The sequence below is a fragment of the Puma concolor genome, chromosome B1 (assembly GCF_028749965.1).
Source record: "Puma concolor isolate L17-30 chromosome B1, mPumCon1.1.hap2, whole genome shotgun sequence".
NCBI classification, from domain to species: Eukaryota; Metazoa; Chordata; class Mammalia; order Carnivora; family Felidae; genus Puma; species Puma concolor.
In genome coordinates, this window is record NC_141670.1 from 205,193,656 (window position 1) to 205,206,834 (window position 13,179).

The following is a 13,179-nucleotide window of genomic DNA, read 5'->3' on the forward strand; positions in this document are numbered from 1 at the left end:
AGGAACGTAAAAATTTAATCACTTTGTACACAGAGTAAAATTCAATGAGCCTATTGTCGTGTTCCAAAGCACAAAGCCCCAGAATCTCGGGGACGTGGAGGGACTCGGCCCCGCCCCATCCGATGCTGCCTCTGGAGCCTCTGTCGCCTCCGGGCCGCCATCTGGCCTCTCTCTCGACACCCGGGGAAGCTCAGGACCCTGGGGTGTCTGTCCTCCCAGTGGAGCCGGGACTGTCCTCGGGGGTCGGACCGGTGGCTCCCCGTCCCCAGGCCAGCCCGGCGGCTGCTGGAGACGGGGTCCGGGCTCCCTGTGTCCTGCTCTCCTGGGGGAACGTCCAGCCGTTCCCCCCGCGGCAGTGAAAACGACGACGGCAACAAAATGCGCAACAATTAAACGGTAACGGCAGCGGTGGTCGCTGAGCCTGCCTCTCTGTCTGTGCTCGACACAGGGAATCGTATCCGACCCTCCCAACACCCTCGTGCCATTACGATTGTGACTCCCGTTCTACAGGGAAGGACGCACCGCGGAGTGGCCCAGGCACCCAGGCTTTGTCTCCAGCCCCGGTCGGCCCCGTGCCGGAGCTCACGACCTTTCTCCCGCCCTCCGTGTCCTGTCCCCCACGTGCACACACATGCACACGCTCTGGGAAGCGTACCTGCCTTGCAAAACTCAAGACGCCCACTGCCCTCCTCCTCCAGGGAGGCTGCCTGCGGCTCCCTCCCGCTGGCGGGAAGAGGTTCCCCTCTGGTCCACGCCCCGCCCCCAAGCCGTCTCGGACACCCACCTTGTCCCAACCTAGGGCGCTGGGGGTGGGCGTCGGGCCTGAGTCAGAGCAGACGCCCCATGGCCCACAGGCTGCACCCGGCTTCCACCCGGCAGGTGTGGTCAGGGGGGACCGTGACGGCCGACCCAGGGCACTCAGCGCAGAGCTGTTATGTGACGGAATCAAACGTCTAGCTTCTCCAAGTTTGGAGTCTCTGCTCCAGCAGCTCACAAAGGGTATCATGGGGTATGTTCGCCGTTTCTCGGTTTTAATAAGCACGGGAGATTTCGTGTGCGGGTGCCGTGCGTTTTGTGAAGTTTCCGGCTGTTGGTGAAGTGTGGCTTTGTGTCTGTTTTCCTAAGAGGAGAAGGTGCCTACCGGAAACCGAGGCAACGGACCCATTTTCAGAAAGCAGAGGCCCGTCAGGAGCGGGAAGAGGGGCCTCGGGCCACATCCCGAAAAGCTGCGCCGCTCGGCCCCCGTGGCCTGTCCGGGCACGGCGACGGGACGGCGGGTCGGGAACCCAGGGCAGCACAACACGGCAGGGAAAACCTGGCGTGGAGGAGAGGCCGGCGCGGGCCCGGGGGGGATTTTCGCGGCAAAAGGAGGCCGCGGGGTCGGGGGACGTGTCACAGCATCCCCGTGGCCAGACCTCGCGTTCGCCCTGCAGGGGCAGGAGAGGCGCCTGCGTAGCTCCGGGGTGTGACCCCAGGACGGCGGCTCCCGCGAGGCGGGAGGAGGACGCGTTAACACCAGGCTCTGCGGCTTGTCTGCCTCTTGAAGTATTGGAAGCGACAGATGAGGAGACAGATGAATTCTGTGACTTTAACGGACTGTCTGGAAAGTTCAATGAGACGCGTTTGTGGTCAATGCGCACCCGTCTGGGGAGGTTTAAACTGCAGAGTTCCTGCTCTGATCCTTCGGCGGTGTAAGCCGAGGAGCGTGGGCAGCTCGACGTCTTCGAGGACTATTTATAGACTCGAAGAGATGAGCAACCCTGGTCCCTGGGACCCTGAGACCGTCGGTGCCCCACGGCGAGCCTCGTCCGGGTGCCCGCTGGCCCGGACCGCCCCGGCACCTCGTCCTGGCGTCTGGCTCCTGGAGGGCAGGCTGGGTACGAGGGAAGGGGTGGGGGGGGGGGGGACAAGCCCGGAGCGAACCCCGCAGGAGGCCCTGGAAAGCAGAGATGCAGCCCAGCCCCCACGTGCCCACGCAGTGCAGTCCCACCGGGACCCCGCCGACTCCTCTATAGAAATTAGTGAATTGGCAAAATGAGAACATTTTAGAAACTCCGCAATTCACAAGGGAAATGCAAGGGGCCAGAGCGGCTGAGACCGTCTCGAGAAGGAGCGAGGCGGGAGGAGGGCTGCGAAGTGACGTGATCAAGACGGCGTGGTCGTGGCATGAGAAGGACGCTGGCCGTGGAATCCAGCTGCGGGCCCAGAGCTAACCCGTGATCTCTGGTCAGCCCATGTGCCACGGGTAGGAGCCCATCGATGGGGGAAGAAAATTCTCTCCGAGGAGCAGGGACCTGGCCCAGGGTGCGTGCTCCGGGGGCTAAGGGGGGTCCCGGAAGCAGGAGCCGAGGCCAGTTCTGTAACCGCTCTGTGGGCATCCACCCTGCACCGCGCCCTGGGGTACAGGCTGGAGGCAGATGGCCCTGCCCCCAGGAGGCCTCCGGCAGAGGGAGGCAGAGCTGGGACACAGGAAGCCTCCGGGTAGGTGTGGACGACAAAGAAACACGTCCAAGGCAGGGAAGAGGGGATAGAGGGAATTATTGGCATCCTGTGCAGCCGTTACGGGAGGCGGGTCTCCAGGCCACGCACTGGGGGGGAAGGGGGTGGCGAGAGGGGGGCCACCACGCGTGGGGCAGGGCTGCAGGGATCCCGGGTCGCCAGAGCTCCCAGTGTGCCCGGCAAGGTGCTAGAGAGGTGGGCTGGCCAGTCCCAGCAACGCTCTCTGGACGCCTTGCTAAGGAGCCGGACGTCAACCGGGTGGAGGGCGCGGTCGGAGGGTCAGCGGTTGATGTCAGAGACACAGGTTTCGAAGGCAGCCTGTGACACGGGACGGTGGAGGGCGGCTTCCCTCCAAAGCACAGCCAGGCCTCCTGGTGAGCTGGCGAGCCTTCCTCACCCACGTCTCCCCCTTCCCGCCCCCACCTCTGGGGGGCCCAGCCTCCCCGGGGCCTCGCTGAGGCTCCCCAGCCGGGTGGACGTGCACACGGGCTCCAGGGAGGCTGCCTGGGAGGAGCCCATGGTGTCACTTACGAGCTGAGTGATGGATCAGCCCCTTGTGCCTTGGTTTCCTCACCTGTAAACTGGGGGGGGGGGGGGGTCCCAGTAGCCTCTGTGACCTTAGACACCCCTGGCTCCTGATAAATAAACACTGCACAAACATCAGCCATTCTCATTACATAAAATCTGTGCTTTGACGGGGCTCCTGCATAATTGGAAAGACTGTTCCCTGCTTCAGCTAAATTTTAATATTTCGTTGGGAAACCAGGCTTTTTATTTTTATTGGGGAAGAGATTTAATTCTCTGTCTTTTGGAATTCTCAAGAAAGCAGAGAATGTCTCTTTTCGTTAAGGGAATATTGTACCCTGAATCAAAATAGAGCGTCAAATTACCTTAATGGTTGTTACATAAAGTGCATACTTAGTCACTTTCCTTTTCTTACACTGTTCATCCGAAGCAAGGAATTCTCCAGCTCACGCACAAGACCGAAACCAACCAAAATGCCTCCCACCCCAAGAGAGTCAGCGGTCAGAGTCCGGCGATCAGGGCCCATTCGGTGTCGTCCCCACTCCGCCGGATCGCGTGCGGGCACGACCACCCCCAGCAGGCAGGTGACCACACCCGGGACCGTGCGACGCTAACCAGGCAACAGCCACGCCGCTCAGAGCCCTGCCCTCGGAGAGAATTCTCCGGAACCAGAGCCCCCCTCTGACCCCCGGGCAGGGACGCGTCTCCTCGACGGCCAGCGACTTTGCTTTGAACGTGGACAGTTTCACAAGGGCTTTGCCCCGTCTGCTTTTGAACGCAGCGCAGGGAGACAGGTCGGCCACGTCCAGGGGACAGTCGTGTGTGTGATGCCGGTGGCGTGGCCCCTCCGGTGTCTGGGCTCGGGCTGAATGGCCGGTTTGGCCCCCCCACAGCCGCAGCAGCGGCCAGGAAGCTGGACAGTGGAGAGGCACCCCCTCGAAGCGGACAGAGCGGACAGCTGCAGGGCGGCCGTGGCCCTTCCATGGTGACACTGCAGCTCCGTGGCCGGCTCTTGTCCTCAGACCTCGCCTCCCGAGCCCGCAAGCGTGACCTGTCCCTCCCCTCCCTCCTCCCACGGATGTGGACCAAACACCCTCTGTGTGTCGGCTGTGGGGACACTAAGGAGGTGGCAGGTTATGAATCAACCGCTCCCGAGGCAGGGCTGCAGCCCAGCCCTCCTCTGGCAGCCCAGCGCCCCTGCGGACGCGAGCTGGTGGCCGTGCCTGCCGCGTGCACTGACACGTGGGAGCTCTGCCCAGGGGAGCCTCGTTCCCGAGGCGCGCCACGAAGGAATCCACTGCCCGGGCACAGCCCAGCCCCGGAGGCGCAGAGGCTGGCAGGCGATCAGGAAGGGGTGGGGACAGCGAGGTATCACGGGGGCCACGGCGGACCCTGTGCAAGGCAAGGTGAGGGTCCCCGAGGGCCAAGGCCGGCTCTGTGGGGGACGGGTCAGGCGAAGAAATGGCCTCCAAGGAGAGGGGGCCGCTTAGGTGAGGTCTGGAGGAGCACCCTCTTGTCAGGTAGGCGGTGGAGAGACAGTCTTGCAGGTTTGGGGCTCAGCATAAGCAAGGGCCCAGAGGCTCCGAACTCTAGGGCCTGCAGTGTGCCGTGTGTGAGGGGCAGGAGCGCGGGAGGGCCGGGAGCCACAGCCACAGGGAGCCACGGGAGAGGTTGGAGCAGGGGAGTAACCGGTCAGGAGAGCATCTGGGGAGACAGGTGCAGGCGCGGGAGGATGTCGCGCACCGAAGGCTGCGTCTGAGTCCAGGGGAAGAGACTTCTCGGGGGCTCGTTGACATGAACACACAAGCTGGACACCTGGCTGTCCTGAGACCCAAGACAGTCTCCTGCCAGCATGCCGTGGGCTTTGCCCTTAAAGAGGCAGGAGTGGCCCGTGCCCACAGGGGCCTGCTGAGTGGGTTTTATCTGCTCTCCAAGTCGGCCTGCATGAAGATGCCCCGGGGGTGGGCGATCGTCCCCTGTCCCCCGGTAGGTGTGTTTGTCATTTTTCCTCGCATGGTTCTGAGTCTCGGGTAATAACGAATGCTCACAGGAAAGCCAGACTTCCAGGGATGATACGGAAATCAGAGCCTTGGGCGCCGGGCAGGCCGCAGGCTGGTGAGGGCCCCGGCTCGCCAACGAGCTGAGGGCGGAGTGCGGGCAGCTTCGAGCAGCGTCTGTCTGCAGAGGGGCTGACTCCCAGAAGGACCCCCCTGCAGGACCTGGGGTCACCGGGGACCCGGGCCAAGGCCTCAGCTCACTCGCGATCTGCTTCCTCCACAGACAGTCGACCAAGGGTAAACCTGTGGGCACGTCCCACTGGAGGGCTTTGAGCACCCGCGCCCTCACCCACGCCCCGTCGGGCCCTCATTCCATACAGAGGGAGCACCTGTGAGCGAGCCCTCCCCATCAGCCACATGAGAGACCCAGGGAGGGGTGGGACCTGGCCGTGCCCCTGGGGGCTGCAGGCGCCCTGCGTAGACTCACCCAGAGAGAAGGGGGGTGGGTGCCTGGGAGAGCACAGCGCAGTGACCGCGGGCCCCTCCAGGAGGCCTGTGCCGAGGGACCCCGAGCCAGGGTCAGCGGGGTCCAGAGATGCTCATGATACGGACAGAAACCCCACTCCGGGCTGGGAGTCAGGCAGTGGCCATTCTGCCTCTGATTTCAGAGAAGCTATAGGGGCCAAAGCTTCTGTGTATGTGGAAGAAATAATCAGGCTTCAGCATAAAATGAAAACAAGGGTTCTTGTTCAAACATGCCTAACAATTTCAAGATGGTGACAACAGAACGTTAAGCCAGGCAGGGTCCTTCCTGAGCAGAACCTCCTGAGGGGGGGCCATCCCAAGTATGGACCCTACAGCATGGACCCCTGACCCTGGCCCCCAAACCTGGACCCCAGAGCCTGGAACCCCTGACCCTGGACCCCTGAGCCTGGAACCCTAGAGCATAGACCCCCAGAGCCTGAATCCCCAAGCCTGGACCCCTGAGCAGGGCCCTCCCAGGAACACCCCACCGAGCACATGGTTGCACCCCTTGAAGGTGGCAAGGACCCAGTCATTGTCTCTCACATTCCCGACGCTCTGCTCTTTGGGCTCCAGGGCTGAGGGGATGTCACCCTGGCCTGGCTACAAGCGGCTATCTGGCAGGAGGCCTGTGCTGTGAGGAGGCAGGAACCTGCCTCCCTCACTCCAGCTCCTACTCACCTTCCCCCCTTTGTTTGCAGGGTGGGGCCAGCCTCAGAGAATGTTCTGGCAAAGGTGCCCACGTTTTTTGTGACCTGGGCCCAGGGCTGCCCATGGTGGTGGTGGATGTTTGGAACCTCCCCCCACCCACCCGGGGCGGGGGGGGGGGTGTGTGGCATGGGAGCCTGGCAGGAAGGACTTGTCCCTCGTGGGCCCTCCTCCCCTGACTGATGTGCTCCCTTCCATTCTCTGCTCAGACCTGGCGCCTCTTTGGTGGGTCTCGGCAGCCCCCGGGGGAGCACCCCTCACTGAGCTCCGGGAGGAGGGCGAGAGAGTCAGGTGCACAACGGGCCCCTCCCCGGAGCCCCAGCCCCACCGGCTTGGTCTGGCTGGCTGTCTCTGATGGTGCTTTCAAGAGACTTGTTCATTTTACAAACTGTTTTCAAAGAACCAGCTCTGGGGTCTAATTATCACTTCTCAGAGCTTTTGTTTTTGAATTTGTTTACTTGGGTTTTGACCAGAATTGCCTGCTTCCTCTACTGGTGGTGTGTGCAGTGCTTGGGGCTGGACTGTGCTCCCCCGTGGGGCTGACTGTGCTCCCCGTGGGGCTGGACTGTGCTCCCCCGTGGGGCTGACTGTGCTCCCCCGTGGGGCTGACTGTGCTCCCCCGTGGGGCTGGCCTGTTCTCCCCCATGGGGCTGACTATGCTCCCCCGTGGGGCTGACTGTGCTCCCCCGTGGGGCTGGCCTCTGCTCCCCCGTGGGGCTGGCCTGTGCTCCCCCGTGGGGCTGACCGGTGATCCCCCGTGGGGCTGACTGTGCTCCCCCGTGGGGCTGGCCTGTGCTCCCCCGTGGGGCTGGACTGTGCTCCCCCGTGAGGCTGGCCTGTGCTCCGCCGTGGGGCTGACTGTGCTCCCCCGTGGGGCTGGCCTGTGCTCCGCCGTGGGGCTGACTGTGCTCCCCTGTGGGGCTGGGGGCTCCTGTCCCTGCTCCCTGCCCCCACCAGGCCCCTGCCCCACCCGCTGCCTGGCTGGGCGTCAGGTAACACCAGGGCTGGTTTCTAAATTATACTCTTTTCAAACAGCTACACTGTCATTTTCTCTCTGCTTCGCCACTGATCACTGAATCCTGCTTTAGTGTAACCGTTTCTGGTGCATTCTACCCGCCCCTGAGTTCTTTCATGCCACCCGGTTTGCGACCGGCTGGCCGCTCAGGAAGCGTTCCCAGGTGTGCCTTCTGAGCTCCTTTGCACCTGGCGACAGTGTCCCCGTGGCCTTTGCAGCCACATGGGAAAGCAGCTGGAGTGACGAGAGGCGGACAGCCCTCTCCCCAGAGCCGGAAGACGCTGTGTGTCCCTGTCGCCTGTGCGCGCGCGCGTGTGTGTGTGTGTGTGTGTGTGTGTGTGAGAGAGAGAGAGAGAGCAAGCCGTTCCCAGCCCGGGGCCCGGACGTGACTCCGGCCAGCACAGTCAGATGTCCTGCAGCTCTGGACCGCACGGAGCCCGTCACCAGCAGCCCCGGGCCTTCCTAGGGCTCCCAAGCTGCCCCAGGTGACTGCTGGGGCTCCATTGGTTCTGGCCTCTCTCTCAGAGACACCCCATGCCTGGGCTGGGAGCTCAGGGGCGTGTCCCTCTGCCCTTCCCTGCGGTGCCCTGCTCCTTACCCCACACACGTGGATGGGCCTTCACTTGCGGTGATGCTCCGGGTCTCCTGGGACCGCGGGCCGGGGGCCGCCTGGTGCTGTTGCGGGGCTGGTGCCCACGTCCCTCCCCCTCCCCGTGCGGCTGCCCGTTCCTGCTCCCCCTCCACGGGGGCCGCGGGCGTCAGTGCGGGCTGCTTGAGGCTGGGTGGCGGGAACCGGCCTGAGCAGCACAGGGGCCCCAGCACGCGTGCACACACACACACGTGCACACGCAGGCCCACACACAGAAGCTTCCTCTCTCTGGCTACAGTGAGAGCCCTCGGCACAGGGAGACTAGAAAAGCAGGGTTCGTTTTCCAGAGTCGAGCTCTGATGGCCCAAGGTCAGGCCACACACAGGCCACACACGCACACGCAAGGACTCACGGGACACTCAAGGGTAGCTTCATGACTTTAGCTGCAGTCACCAGCTCCAGAGCCTAGTGCGTCCCCCGGGGGCCCCCAAGATATTTGAAAGGAAGATGCGGCGATGGAGACATTGAAGCAGATGAAACCAGCTTCCGCCATCGTCGCCGGGAACAAAACTGGGACGGCTGGGCCGCCCCCAAAGCCTCACCCTTCGGACGGCCCCTCGCCTCGTCAGCCCAGGACCACCGCACCTAAGACGCCCCGTCTCCAGAGACAGCCCTCGAACGCCAGGACCCTATCTTCCCGGTGACACGAGGCCCGCGCCTGGTTGAGACTTTCTCCTCCCAGTGACGCTACAGCTGCTGACACACCGCGCTTTCTCCTTTGTTGAGTGAGCTCAAGGTTACAAGGGCAGGAAGGGCCCCTTCTTTTTTTTTTTTTTTTTTTTTTTTTTTTTAATTTTTTTTTTCAATGTTTATTTATTTTTGGGACAGAGAGAGACAGAGCATGAACGGGGGAGGGGCAGAGAGAGAGGGAGACACAGAATCGGAAACAGGCTCCAGGCTCTGAGCCATCAGCCCAGAGCCTGACGCGGGGCTCGAACTCACGGACCGCGAGATCGTGACCTGGCTGAAGTCGGACGCTTAACCGACTGCGCCACCCAGGCGCCCCAGGAAGGGCCCCTTCTTGAAACGGACGGAAAGGGGCTCGAGCATCCGCGTGGGGAGCGTAATGTTTCGGGTCAAGCTGTGGGACGGAAGGTGGGACAGATTTCCCTGCTGTTCCTGGACCCGACCTTCCAGGCATGACCGTGGAGCGTGGCCTCTGTAGGTGCGGGAGGGGTTTGACTGCTGCCCCCAGGGCCACCCTCCGCCCACGGACGCTCCCACCAGCCTCTGCCCGGGAGTCTTCCTTCCGGCTGCGGAGGCCCCCGGGCTGTGAGCCGGCCCTTTGCCACCTGGTCGTGGGTTCCATCGCAAGCCCTGTCTGGGTCAACGACCGGTGATGACAGGTGTCGCAGCAGGGGCTCACCCTCGGGTCCTCTGCGCCGCTGTGGGCAGGACGTGCCCGGCGGGGGGGGGGGGGGGGGGATGAGCACAGGGGAGGGGAGCACCTGCCGGAGCCCCCGCAGTCTGGAGCACAGTGCATCCGCCGGTGCTGGGAGGCTACGTGACGTTTGTCCCACAGCAGCTGACGGATCCAGCCGATAGGCCCCCGTTCGTGTGTGATCTGGGACATTCTCCGACATCACTCCCGTTAACTTCGAGAAATGCTGACGTTTTCCCCCACGGTTTGCAAATCTCCTTTGCGGTCTCTGTTTGCATAGACTCTCCCCCTAGAGTAGGACGTTCGAAGACACAGAGGTGCGGGTGCTGTGAGCGAGGTCAGGGTCTGGGGGCCGCATCCTGGTGGGTATTTTGCTGAAACTGCCCAGCCCTGACGAACTCTCAGGGGAGGAGCCCCTGGGTGTCCCGCCTCCTCCAGTACCGGGTCACGGCAGTTTCTTAACAACTGATCATCAGATCACCTGGTTTACCCGTGCCGTGCATGTGACCCTGGGGCAGCCCCTGCCCGGGGTCTCATGTACCTGTCTATCCAAAGGAACACTGGACGGATACTGGAGTCTTCGGAGGCCGGCTCTGCCCTTTGACACCAGGCCCTGGGCTTCCCGCTCCCCCACATCAGGGACAGGACTCCCTGCAGCCTCCGGCCCCGCTGACCTCCCCCTGCCGCCCCCCCAGGAGGCCCAGGCCGAGGGGCAGCCACCGCGAGGTCACCACAGGGGTTGTTGTTCAGGCCCTGCTCCCACGTGTCCTGGAGAGCTGTTCCTCCCCACCTCTGGTCCCCAGGAGCGTTCCCAATGTCCCCGATCCTACGAGCCCTTTCTCCAGCCCCGGGGGCCCCCGTGTCCCTACTGCCCCTCGGGAAGTGGTGGGGCACTAGGTATCCTGCAGAGGCAGAATGAGCGGGTCCCCAGTTCCCACTAGACGAGAGCAAGGATGGCCCCCCTTCCCCGTGGTCCCTGATGACCTTCATCGTGGGGAAGCGAGAGCTGGGGGGACTCGAGCAGAGCCAGCCCCTCTCTCCACCACGGAACGGGGCCACCCTGTCAGTGGGGGCCGATGGCCTCTCCCCACCCTCGTGCGTGTGCCCGCGTGTGCACATGTGTGTGCAGAAGGGCCTCCTGCACCACTGGCCCCCACCCCCCCCCTGGCCCGGGACGCCCGTGGCCGCAGCCTGCTGACGGTGTCCTCCCAGGGCGGCGCCCCTCCTCAGTCCTTCGCCACCTCCCTCCCCTGCTTCCTGGGCCCCGCCCCTCTCCTCTGCCAGGCCACCTGGACGCAGAGCCAGGCCCCACACACCCTCAGCCCACGGGAGCTCCTGGACCAATGGCCACCCAGAGACACGCGATGTCCCCACAGTGATGCTGGGCCCAGAGAATGAGTGGTGCTCCACCCAGCCAGGGAGACCAGGGCAGGCTTCCCGGAGGAGGTGACACCTCAGTACAGCCCAGAAGATACCATGGCCTGTGGGCAGACAGTGATGTCCCAGCAGGGTCCCACCCTCAGCGACTCCACCCCCCGAGGGACATCTGACCACATGAAGCAGACATTGCCACACACACCTGCCCAAAGCCCTCAGCGGCCACCGGCGGCCATCTCCTCTAGAGAGCACTCTAGAGAGCACCGCAGGCCTCCACCAGCACCTGCCCCTCCCAGAGTGCTCGACACAGGGCTCTGCCTGCCAGCCTGGCATCCGTCCCCTGCCTCTGAGCCCCCTCCCCGTCCCCCTTGCTCAGCCACACGGCCCTCCCTCCCTCCGCCCCTCGGGCACCTCAGCACCTCGGGGCGCAGTCTGGCGCCTGGCCAACCAGCCAGTGTCTCCGGTCCCCTCTCCCTCATCTGTCCAAGTCAGGGCTGGGCTCCTTCCCAGGGCAGGCAGGGGACAGGACTGGGATGTGGGCTGGCCACAGGGGTCCTGGCTCACCCCTCACCAGGCAGCATGTGAAAGCATAAAGTTGTGCTGTTTTAAGTCACTAAGTTTGTGGTTATTGTTTCAGCAAAAGGTAGAAACTAATGGAGGACCCTGGGAAAGAGAAAAAGGGAGTGGGCAGTGGGGAGGGAGAAAGCAGAAGGGAGAGGAGGAAGGGGGAGGGGGAGGGTGGGGAGGGGGAGGAGGAGGAGGAAGAAGAGGGGTGGGGAGGGAGAAAGCAGGAGGGGGAGGAGGAAGGGGGAGGGGGAGGGTGGGGAGGGGGCGGAGGAGGAGGAAGAAGGGGGGTGGGGAGGGAGAAAGCAGGAGGGGGAGGAGGAAGGGGGAGGGGGAGGGTGGGGAGGGGGCGGAGGAGGAGGAAGAAGAGGGGTGGGGAGGGAGAAAGCAGGAGGGGGAGGAGGAAGGGGAGGAGGAGGGGTGGGGAGGGAGAAAGCAAGAGGGGGAGGAGGAAGGGGGAGGGGGAGGGTGGGGAGGGGGCGGAGGAGGAGGAAGAAGAGGGGTGGGGAGGGAGAAAGCAGGAGGGGGAGGAGGAAGGGGGAGGGGGAGGGTGGGGAGGGGGAGGAGGAGGAGGAAGAAGAGGGGTGGGGAGGGAGAAAGCAGGAGGGGGAGGAGGAAGGGGAGGAGGAGGGGTGGGGAGGGAGAAAGCAAGAGGGGGAGGAGGAAGGGGGAGGGGGAGGGTGGGGAGGGGGAAGAGGAGGAGGAAGAAGAGGGGTGGGGAGGGAGAAAGCAGGAGGGGGAGGAGGAAGGGGGAGGGGGAGGGTGGGGAGGGGGAGGAAGAAGAGGAAGAAGAGGGGTGGGGAGGGAGAAAGCAGGAGGGGGAGGAGGGGGGTGGGGAGGGAGAAAGGAGGAGCGGGAGGAGGAAGAGGGAGAGGGAGGGCTGAAGAGGGAGGGAGACACAGGGGCTACAGGGACAGGGAGCTCATGCCCACAGGGAGGCCCCCACACGAGGGCAGCCTGTTCCAAGATACAGGGGGTGGGTGTTGGTGCGGCAGGGGTTCCACATCTCTCTCCCGCCTGGATCCTGGGGGGCAGGGCGAAGCCTGTGCCCCTGTAGCAGGTCCTCAGCCCCAGGGACCGGAGCCAGTGACAGCACCAGTCCAGAGGGCACCTCTGGCCGGTCAGCACCCCCAGGAGTGTGGCCGTGGGCCTGGCCGCCCTCCGCCCATGCCGGGCTGGGGGCTGGGGTTCCCTGGGGGAGCCGTGCTGTGTTGCAGACCCTGGGAGCAGACAGGGAGGCCTGGGTGCAGGCCGGGGGCCGTGGGGGGGGGGGGGTGGGGAGCAGGGGTCTGAGAGAGGAGGGGGGATGGGAGGGCGCAAGCCTGAGGGAAAGCCTCTCCCCTACACCCTGGGAGAGAAAGGGGACCAGGGTGTTCTCTCCAGGACCCCCCTCCCCGGCCCTGCGACAGCACCGGACCCCCAAACCCTCCTGATCGCCGGAGGTGGGGAGCTTTTCCACGCTGGAAAGGGACAAAAGGGGGCACAGAGGAGAAGCTTGATGGGTTTGACCGCATGATGGCAAACCTTTCGTAGGCCGAGATGTAACTGAATCTAAAAGGGAGGGCGGTGGGGGGAGGGGAGAGGGAACTCCTCACAGCCACAGGCCAGGCCAGGGGAGCCGTGTCCCTGGAGGGCTGAGCCTCCCACCCCTTCTTCTGCTGGGACACAAGTCACCGAAGCCCAGAGGGGACGCCCGGAGCCCCGAGAGCCGGGGAGAGGACGGGCCTCACTTCACTCCCAAGTGAGCCAGGCCGAGCTGGCCGGGACGGGGTGCAGAGGGCACATCCCCGGCGGCCGCCGGGGGAACCACCTGGCACGGTCCCCCGGGAAACAATCTGCTGCCGCAGCGGGACCCGGAAAACAGTATGGAACCTTTGGCCCATCTCTGTCCTTCTGGGCATCTGAGCCAAAGGAAACCATTCCAAACGAGGGAAAAGCTGTG